The sequence below is a fragment of the Terrapene carolina genome, unplaced genomic scaffold, assembly GCF_002925995.2.
Source record: "Terrapene carolina triunguis isolate 2854851 unplaced genomic scaffold, T_m_triunguis-2.0 Scaffold210, whole genome shotgun sequence".
Lineage (NCBI taxonomy): Eukaryota > Metazoa > Chordata > Testudines > Emydidae > Terrapene > Terrapene triunguis.
Genome location: NW_020664561.1, coordinates 42,619,092 through 42,634,875, shown reverse-complemented (window position 1 = coordinate 42,634,875; position 15,784 = coordinate 42,619,092). Strand labels below are relative to the sequence as shown.

General features: G+C 37.8%; 1 long non-coding RNA gene across 1 annotated transcript in view; it reads left to right on the top strand.

The window, feature by feature from the left end:
- The first annotated feature begins 3,626 nt into the window (after positions 1 to 3,626).
- The window catches only part of LOC113407192, a 272,692-nt gene continuing 260,534 nt past the window's right edge, over positions 3,627 to 15,784 (top strand). Inside the window, exon 1 of the long non-coding RNA XR_003369955.1 lies at positions 3,627 to 3,841. This is a non-coding gene — a long non-coding RNA (uncharacterized LOC113407192). The remainder of the gene's footprint in view (positions 3,842 to 15,784) is intronic.

The window sequence follows — 15,784 nt, the reverse complement described above, 5'->3', positions numbered from 1 at the left end:
AATTGTTTTTGCCTTGAGCGGCAAAAATCCTAGAGCCGGCCCTGATACTAGACTGTCCTGTATTTCTGAGTTAAGTTTCCCTCTTATTTTAGAAAGAGTTACCTGCCTTTTTGTTACTGGATTTGTGTGATTTGGACAGTACAGCAAAATGATAAAAGTCTGTTACCAAAGATCTTATCTCGGTGTCCTTTGATATGTTCTGTTTTATTCATGTGGGTTTTCTCCCATGACTAAGTATGCTCCAAAAATATCTTCTGCTGCTTCTTTATGCTGGGTTTGAAGGGCTGAATTACCAATAACTAGAAGTTATATTGGTCATGGGCAAACCTCAAACTGGGCAAAACTCAAGACTAATCTTTTGGATGCCATTTTGGATATTTTTGTTTCAATTTCATCTGGAAACTTGATACATATGAAAATTTTGGAAAGATTTGGGGCTTTTATTGTATTTGAATGATTGATGTGCACGTTGTGGGGGCAGGTATTAAACTATTAACAAATATATGCATAACTATCTTTTGCGCAGCAGTGAGAAAATACAACCCAGTTTGCCTTTTTGGCTCTTTGATAGGAGTGCGTGGCACTTGCCCTCTAAACTCACTTTCTCCCATAAGTTTGGCAACTTTGTGTTGATTTTGTGGCCAGTTGTTCTGGTACATTTGCCTTTTTCTTTACTCTAACATGGTTTGTTCTTTTTTTGTTGTTTCTCCCTAGTCAACAGAGAATTGTTAATGTGTTTGCTCAATTGCAGAGCAAGGATGTGCAAATGGATTTGATTAAAATATCATTTTCATCTTTGGCCCTCTCCTCTAAGGGAATGAAATTCAGACCTCTTATAAGGTTAACAGATATTCTAGTAATTGTTTCGCTGGTTCCGCCAACTCTCCCCACAGCCTTCACTTTGTTCTCCCACACAGTGATCGCTAGCAGGTGTACGTAGTTTGCCAAAAGGGAATCTCAGTCTCAACTTCTTCAACCTCCCACCCCTACACTACCAAATGAGATTATAATTTTCCTGGTCTTCCTACAATTTCTCCTAATCCTTCATGTGCTCTGATTCCTCCCAGGCTCCTTTCCTCCTTTCTGAAGTCCCCTTATCTTTGATGGTCTTCAGAGGGTCCATGTGTAGGGTGACAAAGCTGCTGCTACATCCATATCTGTCACACCGTAGGATTCCCTAGCCCAGAATTCACTGCAAGCTAGGAACAGGGAGAATGCAAAATGTATCTGAAAGCAGCACAGTCTAAGGCATAACACACAGAACAGTCTAAGGCACTGTTAGACCTATTGAATCTGATGACATTCTTTAAAGATTGAGAAGGATTAATTGGGGACCTTGGAGAGTAAAAGAAGCCAAAGGAGACTTAAGAAGTGGTCACTGAGGTTAAGGGAGTTTAATATGAGTAGCTTGGGCCAAATTAATCTCTTCAAGATACTGGTGTAAAGTGGAGTTACACAGCATTTACACCACTTCTGGGAGCAGATTTTGGCTCATGGTGCTTTTCAAGGCCCTCTAGCAGTAGGAGCCACACTACTCGTAACCCTTCACAGGGAATAGTGTGTAAAATATGGATTTGTCATGGAAGGTTGTGAAGAAAGAAGGGTACTCATTCACTTACTGGGAGGTCAGAGAAAGGGTAAGTGGGAGGAGCAAGTGAATTTTGGAGGCAAAGGAGCAGGTGAGATATGGCCAACCCCACTCACTCCATCCCCCTCTTCCTCCATTGCTTGCTCTCTCCCACCCTCACTCACTCACTCATTTTCACCAGGCTGGGGAGGGTCAATTTTCAACCGGGTGTCCGGTTGAAAACTGGACACCTGGCAACCCATTATGGGTTTGAGATAAACATGGAAGGAAAGATGGAAGAGAAAAATGGGAAGGATCTATGAAACCTCAGGCAGTTTGGATACATTTCTAATAAACATTCAGAGCTAAATCCTCAACTGGTGTAAATGGGCACAGCTCAAGGATCTAGCCCCCCAAATGAAATCATCTGAATCTCCAATTTTTTTGGAGAGAGCCAAGTGCATTTTTAAGAGTTAGCGGCTGTGTATGGGGCATAGGCAGTTACCAATAACTGTGTCACATAGCTTTTATTAGAGAATCTAGATATATTCCCCACGACTTTGTCCAGCATCTGTGTGATCATTTATCTGCAGTGAGTTTTACTGTAAATGTGATTACTTCCAAGAAGCAATTTTTCATGGCAGGGGTAAGCTTAGTACTTACAATATTTATTGTTTAGCTAGATGCATCATCTAAGAATCCAGGTTTCAAGCAAATATCTCCATCGTGCAAAGTGAACCCCTAGGCGGGTCCCCAGTGATTTCAACCGGGCTCCAAGCAGGGGGTAGACTCCTGAGCCTGCATGGACTCTGCTTGACTTCATTGAGACTGTACATGGGAACAGGATCTGTTTAGCTTGGGTCTCTTTGCAGAATCAGGGCTAAAAAGGGGAGACATGAGACAGAGGGATTTAAAGTTTCATGTGTGACCCTCAACTGTTTTGCAATTTGGCTTTGGTTTGTACAAGCACCAAAAGTTCAGATTTTTATTTGAAGTTCATTTGAATTATCTGAATCTCCTGAGATTGCAGCTTTGGGCTTGAAATCTCATAAAAATAAACTCTCTCAAAGCTTTCTGTTACTTCCCATTTCCGAATAGCTATTATCTCTGCATTTAATGACTTTTGGTCCAACTGGTACCCAACAGCTATATTTAGAGGTTCAAAAAATTGTAAACTGGGAAATTGTAAGATGAGAAAAAAATTATCTAAATGCCTTTGAACCAGAAAAAAAGTTTAGTTCAGGTTCATCTTAATTTTGATGAAGGCTCAAGAGGGTTCCTCATATTTCCCTAATCAGCATAAGTACTTCATTTAAATCAAATTGGGAAAATTTGACAGGTAATGCTTGTGTTATTCATGGTAATAAGGGAGAAGTGGCTGGATGCAGATTGTTAGAGGGTTTTCACTGGTCTCTTTGTCTTGATACATTTCAGTAATCTCAAAAATGTTGGCTTACACACACAGAGCAATGATATTTTTGTCAAAGACAACTATATATCAACATTTTGAATGCCATCTTCTATCCATGCCTTTAAAGTTATCTGCATACTCAATAAGTGTATTTTAAGGCATATGTAGAAATCTGTCTTAATTTGTACAAACTACTCAGTTTGAAATGTTCCTGGGTTTAAAATTACGTGGGGAGTTTTACCTGCCTCATTCTTTTACCTGCCTGAATACAAATCATTTGAAGCTTCCAGTATAAAATCCTGACTTTATGATGACAGAATAATTAAGTGTTTATAAAAATCTGATCAAATGGAACATCAGAAATTCGGGGGGGGGGGGGGGGAGGGGGGAATTCTGTTATTAACCAGTGCTTAATGACAGCATTTCTTATCTTACAATTGTGACATGAAGAGGGAGCTGTAGCTCTTCTGAGACACAGTTCTGCCAGAACCAGCATATCCAGCCAAGCTTCCCGATTTCTTGTCTTCTTTTTCTCTCTCTCCCCTTCTCTCTCTTGTTCTCGCTCTCATTCACTTACTCTCCCATTTTTTTGCCACCGTGCCAGATAAATTTAAATGTATCTGTTCAAGTGGAGATAATCCATGCAAATCAGAGGCACTGGCTCCCAGTGCTTGATTCACAAAGAGAACTCAGCTTCAGGAGGTCACTCGTTCACAGCTGCTCCTCCCATAATATTTTTTCCCTCATTGCAGAACTGCTGCATGTATACAGTGACTGAAAGGACTCAATTTACTGCAACTGCAGCCCCGTTTTACTGACAACTTTCTTTAAAGGGGGACTTACCGTCCATCTGTCTTGTAAAGGTAGGAGCCTGATTCTTCTAAAGACATGTAATACCGTCACGGTTTGCTCATTATTAGGTGTCACTATAATGATTCATGTTGTTGTCATCAGTAGGTCCTAATATGATGCCAGGTGCCTGATGCTTTTGTTACTTATCTGTATAGGTGCAGTTGTTTAAGTGACTGTTATTCTAATGTTTATTTAGCCAGCTATTTATCCTTTTTACAATGACAAGTACGATTTTAACATAGAGGCTCTCTAGTCTACAAATGCAACCTTCAATTAAGCTTTTTTCTTTTTCCTTTTAAAAAATGTTTTCCGGTGTCTGTTTAAGTTAATGCAGTGCAGTAGTCATCAAGTGAAAAGTCAATATTGTCAGGGGTTTCTGGCCTTGAACCTTGTTAGGGTGTTATCTTTGGAGCAGAACTAACTGTTGAAATGTTTTAAACATAAATAAAAAGGTCACCTTTTACTTTGCACTGTTGTATACAAGGAAACTGCAGGCCTTGTTGCAAATGGGCCTGTCAAATAAATGTAGACCACAAGATAAACATATTGTTAATAGAATTGCCAGTAGTAGTAGAAGTAATTAAATGTAACCATTATAGTTGTGTGTTAATATCTATTTTTTGAAATGTTGAAAATAAAATGCTTGGGTTTTTTTTAAAAAAAAAAAAAAGAAAGTTAACTGGATCAAAACCAGTTTTGGGCATAATTCCTATAGACTGCAGGGGGAGGGGGAATTCGAGCGCTATTTACTCAGTAAAGTTCTGACTCAAAGTGTGTGTAACAAGAAATATGAAACTAGCACGTTTGAAAGCACACTGATTGTATGAAGGCAGACAGTAAGTCTGGCATCACTTCATGAACATTTCTTTGGATTTGCTGGCAGAGTTTAGAGTTACATCTGAAATGTGCCTTTGACAGGACAATTTTAGATATATTCAAATACAATAAAATAATAGTTTTGAAGAGCAGCACAGTGCAGAAGTTACAGCATTAGAATTCTTCTTCCTTAAATTTGTCCTGCAATAAAAGTTCCTGTTTGTCACCTAAAACAGCTGCAATTTGTAAATTATAATAATTAGTTTTGTATATATTATTCATATAGAACCATTATATAACTAACTTAGGAGTTGATAAAAACAACTGTAATTTTAAAACTTTGAAACAGAATAGAGGTAAGAGGGAAATTTTGTAAAGCAGAATGGACAGAAAGAGGGGAAAGAAAAAAGTTTAAAACCAACAAAAACCTTCCCTAGTACCTTGAATAATACTGATGGTATAAATCTTCAGTTTTAACATTGTGGACTAGAATCTTTTAGTTAGCAGTGTTCAGGTAAATGTATTTGCTATCCACATTAAGTATCCCAGTTCCTAGAATGTCTATCTTTTCTCTTTGATATACGGTCTGCTTTTGAAAAAAATGCATTCTGATTTTGGAGTACAGTACAAACGAAAGGAGCCTTGTCATTGTTAGCATAAAGAAGACATCTACACAAGTATTACTGTGCAGAGGGCAATCTTTCTTCCTCTGGCATTTGTTAGGTTACTCTACATAGATTTTAGCAGATAACTATCTTCTGCTTCTTGGCATTTTAGTGTTCCTATTGGTATGCAGGCTAGTCTGCTAGGATGGCAACTGACAAAAGAAATATGTTTTATAGGAGTGTGTAATAAAAGCCTTTCACAGTGATGTAACAGAAATCTGACTTTTCTTTCTTATCCAGTAATTATAATTGTTGTTAACTATTTTAAGTGCCAGGGGTTGTTTTTTTAAGTAAATTAAAGTTACCTAGGAAGAACCAGTATGTGATTTTGAACAATGCCTTCACAAATTACAAATTTTAGAATAATTTCCATATAGAAAGAGAGTGAGAAATTTCTCCATTCTGCTTGCTGCACACACAGCAATTTTGATTTAGAGAAGGAGGAAAGAGTCCAGTGCAAATTCATTCTTCTTCCCTACTCCAGGAGCAAGAGCGTTTATAGAACATTTTTTGGGTATTACAAAAAAATAAAATGGGGGTAGGGAATTTTAGATAGGAAAAGTGAACTTCAGGAAAGACCTTAGGAATCTTTTTTAATGGAAATTCTGGCCAGTATAAAGTTGGGAGATAAAGGAGATCCCTATGGAATTTGATAATCAGAGAGATGAGATTAGATAAGTCACTACTGGAAATATGAAAAGGGGGCTAAAGGACCTTTAGCAGGAAAAGCTTTTTGTAAGTGAATAAAAAAATGTTGTAGCAAACAGCTATTTTCGGCTTCCTTTTCCCCATCAACCAAATGGCCAATGTTTTACAGGTATGGAAGTGTTCCTTAGTGAGTCACCATCATCATTTCACTGAGTAATTTCAAAATGATTGGTATGATTCTCCTCTTACGTACACCAGGTTTACACCTTGAATTCATTGATACACTGAAATAAATGAAAGGAAAACCAGGCCCTGCATTTTATATAAGCCTCTGAATTTATTTGCTAGCCTCTCAGGAAATTCTCCAAAGATCTAACCCATATGGTAAGCTTCAAGTTAGTTCATAGTCTTCTAAACAAAATTATTAGGGTCCTTTACACCTGGTTTCTGTTTTCCACTGACAATGGTTTCTTCCTCTTCATCTGTGATCTTGCCCTTGCTATGGTAACTCACTGAAACAACTCTTCAAGATAAGTTACCTTTTACTCCACTTCAGTGTGCCTTGCAAGAGAAACTATAGGATGTGGTAAACCTTGTAGCTGTATATAATGCAGTGTACTTGCTCCCATCAGGCTCTTTTCTGCAGGTTTTACAGAGGACAGTTAAAAAGATAAATTATCACCTTAAAAGGATGCTATAGAGATGGTTAATAAGTTCCATCTAACTTGTTCAGTGTTCAATGAGGCCCAAGTTGCTTTCAGTTTTAACCAAGTCTAGTTGCTGTATTGTGCCTTACAAATAGAGAGGGAGAGAGAGAGAGAGAGATGGGGAGAGAGTCTTTTAGCAATGGAGGGAACATATGATAGATCATGTCAGAAAATGTACAGCAATATAGGTTAGTAGGAAAGAAAACCTATGTGGCGACAAGTTTATCAAGCAATGAGATGTCATTGGTGACTTGCTACGGCAGCAGAAAAAGAATATGTGTTCCCCAGGGTGTCTCATCAATTTACGTATTTAATTATATCATGCTCTTATTTTGCAATACCTGTCATTGCCTTGTACTTCAGAATACATTGCTGAAGTATCATGCTGGAAAATTTAGGCTTTTATCTGAATGAATGCTGAAAATGATTGCTATTGCAGAAAAAGCATACTTATACCTCAAGGGGTTAAGAGCTGAATCAGGTCTGTAATTGACTGTCTTGTCTACTGACCGCCTTTGAAGGTCTTCTCCATTTTAAAAAAAAATTTCCTAAAGAACAAGATTGACATCCCTTTGCATTTTGGAATTTTTCAGCAGGTGTAAAGTGCTTGGTAATGACTGAAATTAACCTGAGGCTTTATCTGTCTTTCTTTCCTTGAAACTTCATTGAAGTTTTAGTAATAGTTAAAATTTTTATGCAAACAACTGTTCTTATCAGAACACAGCATTCTAATGTCATATGCCTTTCTTTGTAATCTCCAGAGGTGTGTCAAGGTGGGCCCTTTTTTTCCCCTACATGTCTCTGTTTTGAAATGTCCTCAGTTGAAATGAACCGATAGAGGGTTCAGATAAAGGAAAATAAATGGAGTGGAAATGCATCTTTAAATGGTTAGCCTGTGAAACTTTGAACATGGTTATCTGACGTTGCGTCAAAGAGTGTTATCTCTAAAGAAGAAACGAGCAAGAGCAGGTCCGTACAGAAAAGCAATTGTTGCTTTACTTCTGTCTGTTTATTTGAGTTAGCTTGAACTGTCTCCCACTTTCTTTTCCTCCCAGTGTGCAAAGATTAAGTATTACAAAAGCAGCCAGTCGGAATCTGATTCAAAAGCTATGCTCATTTGACCTTTGGACACAAAATATCTAATGTAAACAACAATCAAACAGCCTTAACACATAATCACGTGCAAGAAATATGCAGAATATGGGTGAATAGCAATTCAACATTTTCAGAGTAGGGTAAAAAGAACAAATGAGACCACTTTGTTAGATCAGCTTTTTCTTTCCTTGATCCTCGTTGAAGTATCAGACTCTGGATTTGCCTGGCATACAGTACCCAGTACATGAGGCTAAAGCCACACAGCCAAATGTTTCACTGTTTTACACCAGTGAGATTGAAACGGGTCTAAATCAGCTAAGAGACTGTATTTTAAAAGAATAGTTTATTTTTTTTCATTCTTGAGAAATGTGAGTGTTAAACAAATGTATAGTTAGCACATAATTATAAATTCATTTAAATTCTGTATGACACTGCCAAGGATTTTGCAAGAAGATTGCATTTGTCACATATCCTCTGTTAATGTTGCAACATTAAAAAATCTCTTAGATAGTTTCAGAAATATAGGTTGGTGTGAATCAATTCTCAAAACTGGACCCTTCAGTAACCAGCTGTTATTACCCTGGCAGCAAAGAGAAGAAGTTGAAATAACTGTACAAGGATAGAAAAACCAGAATGCACCCAGTTTTCAGGTTCTGTTTGTGGAGAAATTCACTACTCTCAATATTGTATGTGGTGTTATAGCCATGCCAGTTCCAGGATATTAGACAGACAAGGTAGGTGAGGTAATATCTTTTATTGGACCAACTTTTGCTGATGAGACAGACAAGCTTGCTCTCATTCTCTCTCTGTCTTGCAAGCTTGTCTGTCTCACCAACAGAAGTTGGTCCAATAAAAGATATTACCTCACCCCTTGTCTCTCTACTACCCTAAATAAACTAATAGACCCAAAACTTGGACATTTGACTCACCTTTTTACAGAGCCTGTGGCTCAGAAGCTGTATGCTTTAGCTAGGGGGACTACAACCAAAGGAGTAAATGCTTCCTAAAGGGAATACAACCACTAAGTAACCTATGCAATTTCTGTTCCCTGACCTTTGCACTATGCTGTGTTCTGCGAGTCAGTGGAGTCAGTAATAACAATGTAATGTTAACTATGACACTGTGACTACAATAAAAAATATAGGAGAGAAAGAAAGAAAGAAAAATTTCAGAATTAGACCTAATGTTCCTGGAATTATTTTATGCTCATTGTCCTTCTTTTGAGGCAAGGTAACATCCTCAAAGGATTTTGAGCATTCCTAGAAGAAGGAAGAATATGAGATCATTTTTATTAAAACTTTCTTGACCTCACAGAGCCCATTCTTGGTTCCTGCTGAAAAAGCTAGTTGAGTAAACAAGCTGTTTGTGAGGAAGGTTCCACAGATGTCAGATGTGTGAGTGGAATCATTCCTCATTTCCCTCATGCTACAGGACTGCTCTGCAGCCAGTTTTTCAACCACTGGGTTTCAGTAGCTTGTGCACTGTCCTCCAAGGGGTTTGCACAGCCTGGCTGTGTTAGTTCCAGATCAACCAGGTATTAACCTACATCTTTCTGGCCTTTCCCTGCCTTTCTGTATCCTGTCCCAAAACTCTCTACACTGTAGCACACAGATGGTTCAATATCTCTGCACAAGCTTCTAATATCTTGCCCCTACCCAGGCATAGCATAACCACATTGGTTTCATCGCCTAAGCAGGCCTCAAGGAATTATAGGACCAGTCAGGAACACACATTCTTTGTACTTCAGGACAAATCCTACAGTCCTTACTTTTTTTTAACTAAAAGAACATTTCAGGAATTGGCCCTTAGGAATTAAGACCAACGTTTACAAACATGATCACTGATCAGGGATGCCTCCTTTCATTTGGGAGCTCATTTTGAGGACAGATTAACAGAACTGCTGAGTACTCACAACGCATGTGCTCAACACCTCAGAAAATCAGCCCCATGGTACTTCAGTCAAGTTGGGCTCCCAAGATCCATGGCCAGCTTTAAAAATTTGACTATAAATGTCTAAATCAGAAATATATCACAAATTTGTGATGTCACTGTTAGGTGCCTAGTTCCTATTGTGGGTAAGGCAGGGGACTAGACACAGACAGACACACAGAGGATACCATTGAGATAGAATCATGGGAAAGTGAAAGGCATTACCCCGATACTTGTTGCATGTATAGTACACATTTAACAGTTCTGCACATTTGGTTTTAATATCTTTTGAAATTATGCTAATAGATTCTGAGGGACTAAACCTGGCATTGATTTTCTTGGGATTTACTCTTTGTTGTTTAGTGTATATGTTCTCCCCAACATTCCTCTCTCCCTTCCCAGTCCCCATTCACTCCCCAAAAGATCCATCTTATGTCTTACATAAAATCTGTTTAATTTCCAATGAAAGATTATAGTAAGTGTGCTTTTAATGTAATGATGTCAGTCGTGGATGATAACATGTATTAGGCAGTGCAAACTGCTGATTATCTGTCAGGATAAATCTGTTTATTTCAGAAATAGTAGTCTGACAACCCCCTCTTGTTAATCGTGAAAGTACATGCTAATGCCAGGTACTGTTTGGTAGGATTCTGTCAGAAGAATGTGTTCACTAGACCTGTGCTTTGACATTCTTTACTCCTAGTTTTGCAAATTTTCTGTATATTCTTTTAAAAAAATGGATTCCAATGTTTGAGCAGCTGATGTACAATTTCATTTCAGAGCTCGTCATAGGAAAGAATGACTTGTGAAAAGAGAGAGTGGATTATAGGCTTATGCTGCAGTTCAGAATGTGCCCATGGCTGGGTTCATCTCTAGTATTGTCAATGCAGCCCATTTGTATTAACCTAAGGGGAAAAAGAAGAAAGTGCCAGGAAAGGGGGGGAAGTTAGGTAAGTACTTTTTTTCCCCAGAAATCACTCTTTTTTCAGTAGCGACAGCAGTTTCTAAATATGTTATGGACTAAAAAGAATATTGCCTGATGATGCACATGGCATTCCATTTTGAGACAAAGGGCAGCATGAACCGAACATATACAGCACTTAGAATGTTGTGAATTTGACTCAGCTTTTCTGTTGCAGGGAATGAATTTTATGTATTTAAAGTGAAAAAACAATGGAATATGGAAGCATAGTTTGCCAAAGCTTGCAAGAGGTATTTTGTCTGACTTTACTGCATTTTGCTCATTTCATGAATGTCATAAAATGCTGAAAAGCATAATAAAAATTGATATTTATATTGACATTTCGGGATTCTAAATAGAAGCTCTGGAAATCTAAACAGACTTCAGGCTCTCTGCAGCTGTTCCTCCAAACCCATTCTTGTTCTGGGGTTTTGTTTGGTTTTGTTTTTTTGTTTATTCTCCCCACACACACACACACATACCATCAATTGGCCCTAATGTAAACATCTCTATCTTTCTCCCCAGAAGATTATGCACATCTTCATCTTAATTCAGAATTTACATGTGTACTTTGCATATTTTTGCATCAGTATGTCTGTTTTAAATTAGATAAAGGTCACTGTCATTCATAATCAAGAAGAAGGTGTATTAAAGGTCAGGATTCAATAAAAAAACTGATTAGATGTAGAGGTTTGTTCATATGATTCAGTATATCATTGGATAAGTAGAAATCATGAGTCAACAAATTAACCTCAGTATAATGGGCTACTTGCTTCATTAGGATCAGAAATGAGATTCACATATTTTTTCCAATAAACTACTTGTTTGTCTCCGTGTAATAAGAGGAGATACTTGTGTTGTTGGTTCTTACAGCACGGAGTATTTTTATAATTTAATTTGGTTTAATATGTGACATGAATGACAATTCTTATGTTAAAAACAGAAATAAGGTATAGTGGGTCCAAATATATTTTGAATTAATATGGATATCAATGACATGAATATGATTTGCTACAAAAACAGGTTATAACTCTAAATTTGCTTTCCTTTCTCTGTACATAGGTTTTAGCTTGAGCACATTAGGAAAAAATCAGTGAGTAATTTAGTTAAGTGCAGACATCAGGGGGATGTTTAGACTAGCAAGTGAGGATGGACTAGGAGGAAAAATGGACTTGTGGTTAAGGCAACCTTGGTTCAAATTTTGGTTCTGTCACAAATTTGCTTAGCCAAGTGTTACCTTGGGCAAGCCTCTTAATCTGTCTCTGACTGAATCTTGATCTGCAAAATAAGGAAAAATAATAATACTCCCTTTCTCACAGGGGAGTTGATGTTTAATGTTTCTCAGGTGCTGAGATGCTATAATGACGAAGACTGACAAATAGATCATACTGGTGTTGGGAAACAGCTCCACTTTATTATCCACTAAACCTAAGAAGAACAGATACTTCTATGTAATATCATAAGACCACATTCCCTATTTTAGAAATATGTGTCGATTAATTGGATTGGACAGACTTAGTGCCCTCTTTCCTCACCCTAGTGTAAGCTTTGCTTCTTTACTGTGAACTTTTGCCACTGTTTCAACTTATAACACAGCAAAAAATCAATTTAAAAAACAACATTACAATTAAAACAGTTATACATGTCAAATGTTTCAGACGTGTAATTCTTTAAGCTTTCTTCATGTCTGTGGAGAATAAATATCAGGTTACTACTTGTACTATTTTTTCGTGGGTATGGTTGACTATGAAACCCTAAGTATGAAGGAAAATTAGACTTGCCTGTTAGCAGTCTAAACTTACGGTATGTCTACACTACAGGATTAATCCGAATTTAGATAATTCGAATTTGGGAAACAGGTTGTATAAATTCGATTGTGCGCGGCCACACTAAGCACCTTAATTCGGTTTTTAACCACATTAATTCGGTGGTGTGCGGCCACACTACCCCATTAACTTAAACACAGTAATTCGGTGGTGTGCGGCCACACTAACCCTAATTCGAATTAACAAAATCGATTTAGGCGTTACTCCGCTCGTCGAGGTGGAGTACAGAAATCGATTTTAAGTGCCCTTTAATTCGAATTAACTGGCTCTGTAGTGTGGACGAGTGAAGGGTTAATTCGGATTAACGCAGCTAAATCCGAATTAAAGTCCTAGTGTAGACCAGGCCTTACACCCTCTGGTTTTCGAATACCATATAGGTAAGCTTTCCTCTGTAAATATACTTGGGGTTGCTCATGATTAAAGCTGGAAGCATCACAACTTATGCTGATCATTGTCTGTTGTTCACACATCTTATTCTCTCCCTGGTTTTAATGGGAAGTCAGGAATTTGCATTGACCCACTGTGAAAGTTTCTTAGGATACCTTTGGAGTTTCTGATGTTTTAGTCAGCTTGAGGGTTGATTCAGACTTTCATTCTTCCAAGGTCAGTTGTGTTCTATTCAGTTCATTTTGGCTGTAAAATGTACTCTGACTTTCGGATGTGACCTTATGTAATTAGTTTACACCTAGACATTAAAATATTGTGGCATTTCTTGTAATAATAGAGTCTGGCTCAGTGTCACTTACCAGATTTTTCCCTTCCCCTTTGTTGTGACGTGTATTGCACACCAGTAGGTGCCTTAGCACCCCATAAGTGGCAGGATCTCAGTTGCAAGTGAAGTAAAGTAATTCCCGTGGGCAAGCCCCTTAAGTGCACTGGAGCTGGAAGTAGTAAGCTATAGGACCTGAGTGGAAGTGGCCTGTTGAGATACTTTTTCTGTGCAGAGCAGACACCAGCAGAATGGCTCAGTGGGCGCATGGCCAGAAATGTTCCTTATTGCAGTATGGAAAGTTGCAGATGCATCATCCCTCAACACCCCTCCCCTTCCCCTTGTACCTCATGAAGGGGAGCCTTGGCTAACTCTTTTAGAGTCATGGAGCTCCATCAGATCTACTGCCCAGGTTTGCTGGGTAACATTCCAAGGAGCACTACCTCCGAATTTCAGGTATCTCCTGTATTGGTGAGCTGACGGTGAGGCTACTTGCACTCTCTCTTCTGACAACATATCCAAACAGCGACATTTGTCTCTGTATTCTTATAGGAGAAAATCCCACATTCTCAACTGCAGCTGTGGAGATCCCAAAGGAACGGAATCGTTGCATTTTTGCTGTGCAGGGGAAAGGAAGGGCCGAACTATTCTATTTAATTTTTTATGCTGCATTCAGATATTGTGGTGATGAATATGGTATAAGATCCTGAATAGAACAGAATAGAACTTTAGGAGGTCTTGAAGAGGATGTGCGTTCTCTTTATTGAACCAACTTTCTAAGCGCTTCCTGTGCAGCAGAGGTCGGAGCATGGCAGCCCAGAGGTGGGTTGAACTGGAAGATCTGCCGCTGCATATTCTTTTCTCCTCCCCTATAGCCGAGGCGGTATGTAAAGAACTGTACAGACTACTTCAGCCGTTTGACTAGAGTAGACTTCATTCAACAGCCATTCCATGGTCTGGAGGATGGATTCTTCCTCTTCTCCCTGAAGCACACCATACAACTTCTCTGTGGTCGCTTATCACTGTAATGCCCACTTGACCTTACCGGGACAGGGTACAAGATAGTGGATTTGGGATTTGTTTTGGAATCCTTGAGAACAGAAGGTGATGGAGTCATGATGGGAGTCATGAACCTCCAAGTTCTACTGACTTGTTATGTTCCTTCCATAAAGTCACTTAAACCAAAATTTTCAAATCTAAAGATGTGCACCTAAATCCATGTTTAAACACCCAAACACCTGATTTTAATATGTGCTGTTGAGTACTCACAACTTCAACTGACTTCAAAGGGAGCTGTGAGCGCTCAGAAGTCCAAACCTATGAAAATAAAGTCACTGATTTGTTGTTGTGAGGATTCATTGTTTAATATTTGTATAGCGGTTTGGAAAATAAATGCTGTATAAATGTTAAGTATCATTATTCATGGTAGAAGGTAAAATATTATTATTTATTCATTTTTTAAAATAAATTTCATTCATTTGGGGTATACCCTTAAGTCCAAGCATTAATATTGTCTGCAAAACACATACAAGATAAGGGCCACATGCATAATTTGCAAATAAAATACATACACAAAGCCTGTAGTAAATTAAACAGTAATCCAGAGCAACAATATCTACAACTTTTTAAACAACTCACAAATGCATACTCACATACAAAGAGAGAGAAATTAACTAGTAAGATGTATATCTAATAAAAACAATCTGTTATAATCTTTTACTCTTATCACCTTTTGTTCTTCCCATATCCCTCTCCTTGGTTAATCGTGATCCATTGCTGACTTATAGTGGGCTCCCGTAGCAGGGTCATATCTTTTATTTGTCTGTAAAACTCTGGTCCTACTCCCAATAGAATCAATAGCTAGATCATATATTAAAAAAAAAACAAAAAAAACCCTCTGATGGAACCATTGTCCATCAGAGAATGCAGTTCCATTGTAATTGAAACACTTTGAAAAAGCATGTGTCGATTGCATGAACATTTCATTTTGAAGCAAAACCAGGGGGGGAAATGTTCCAAAAATGTCAAAATGTCCTGTTTTGACATTTTTGGAACAGAACATTTTGAGTTTTTGGTTTGAAATGACTTTTAGTTTTGAAATGTTTGTATTTTTATTAGATATTATAATATAATATAAAAAAATTAAAAGTCAACGTCAAAACAAAACATTTCTATTTTTGTCTAAACAAAATGTTCTAATTGATCTGAAACAAATATTTCTGGAATTTTCTTTCAAGAGAATTTTCAGTATGAAGCCATACATCATAATCTTGAAATCCTTTGTTCCAAATTGGAACAAAACCTTAAAATTTCCATCCTCCACAAAGACTTCAGTGATGCAGCACAGTGGCTGTAGCACAGTATAAACAATTCTGATAATCTGCCTGTTTCGTATGTCTAAATGCAACATATATGTACACACTCATTCAAAATCAAAGTATGTTTTCTGTATATTTCAGTTTTTAGTAATTGTTGGCCTAACAACTGTCATTTAGACACAGGTATTTATTTCATGATGCTATCACATTAGAGTGTGATTTTAATACATCTAGAGTTATTTAATAAGGCAGCCTGTTAAGACCAGGACACTGACTAATA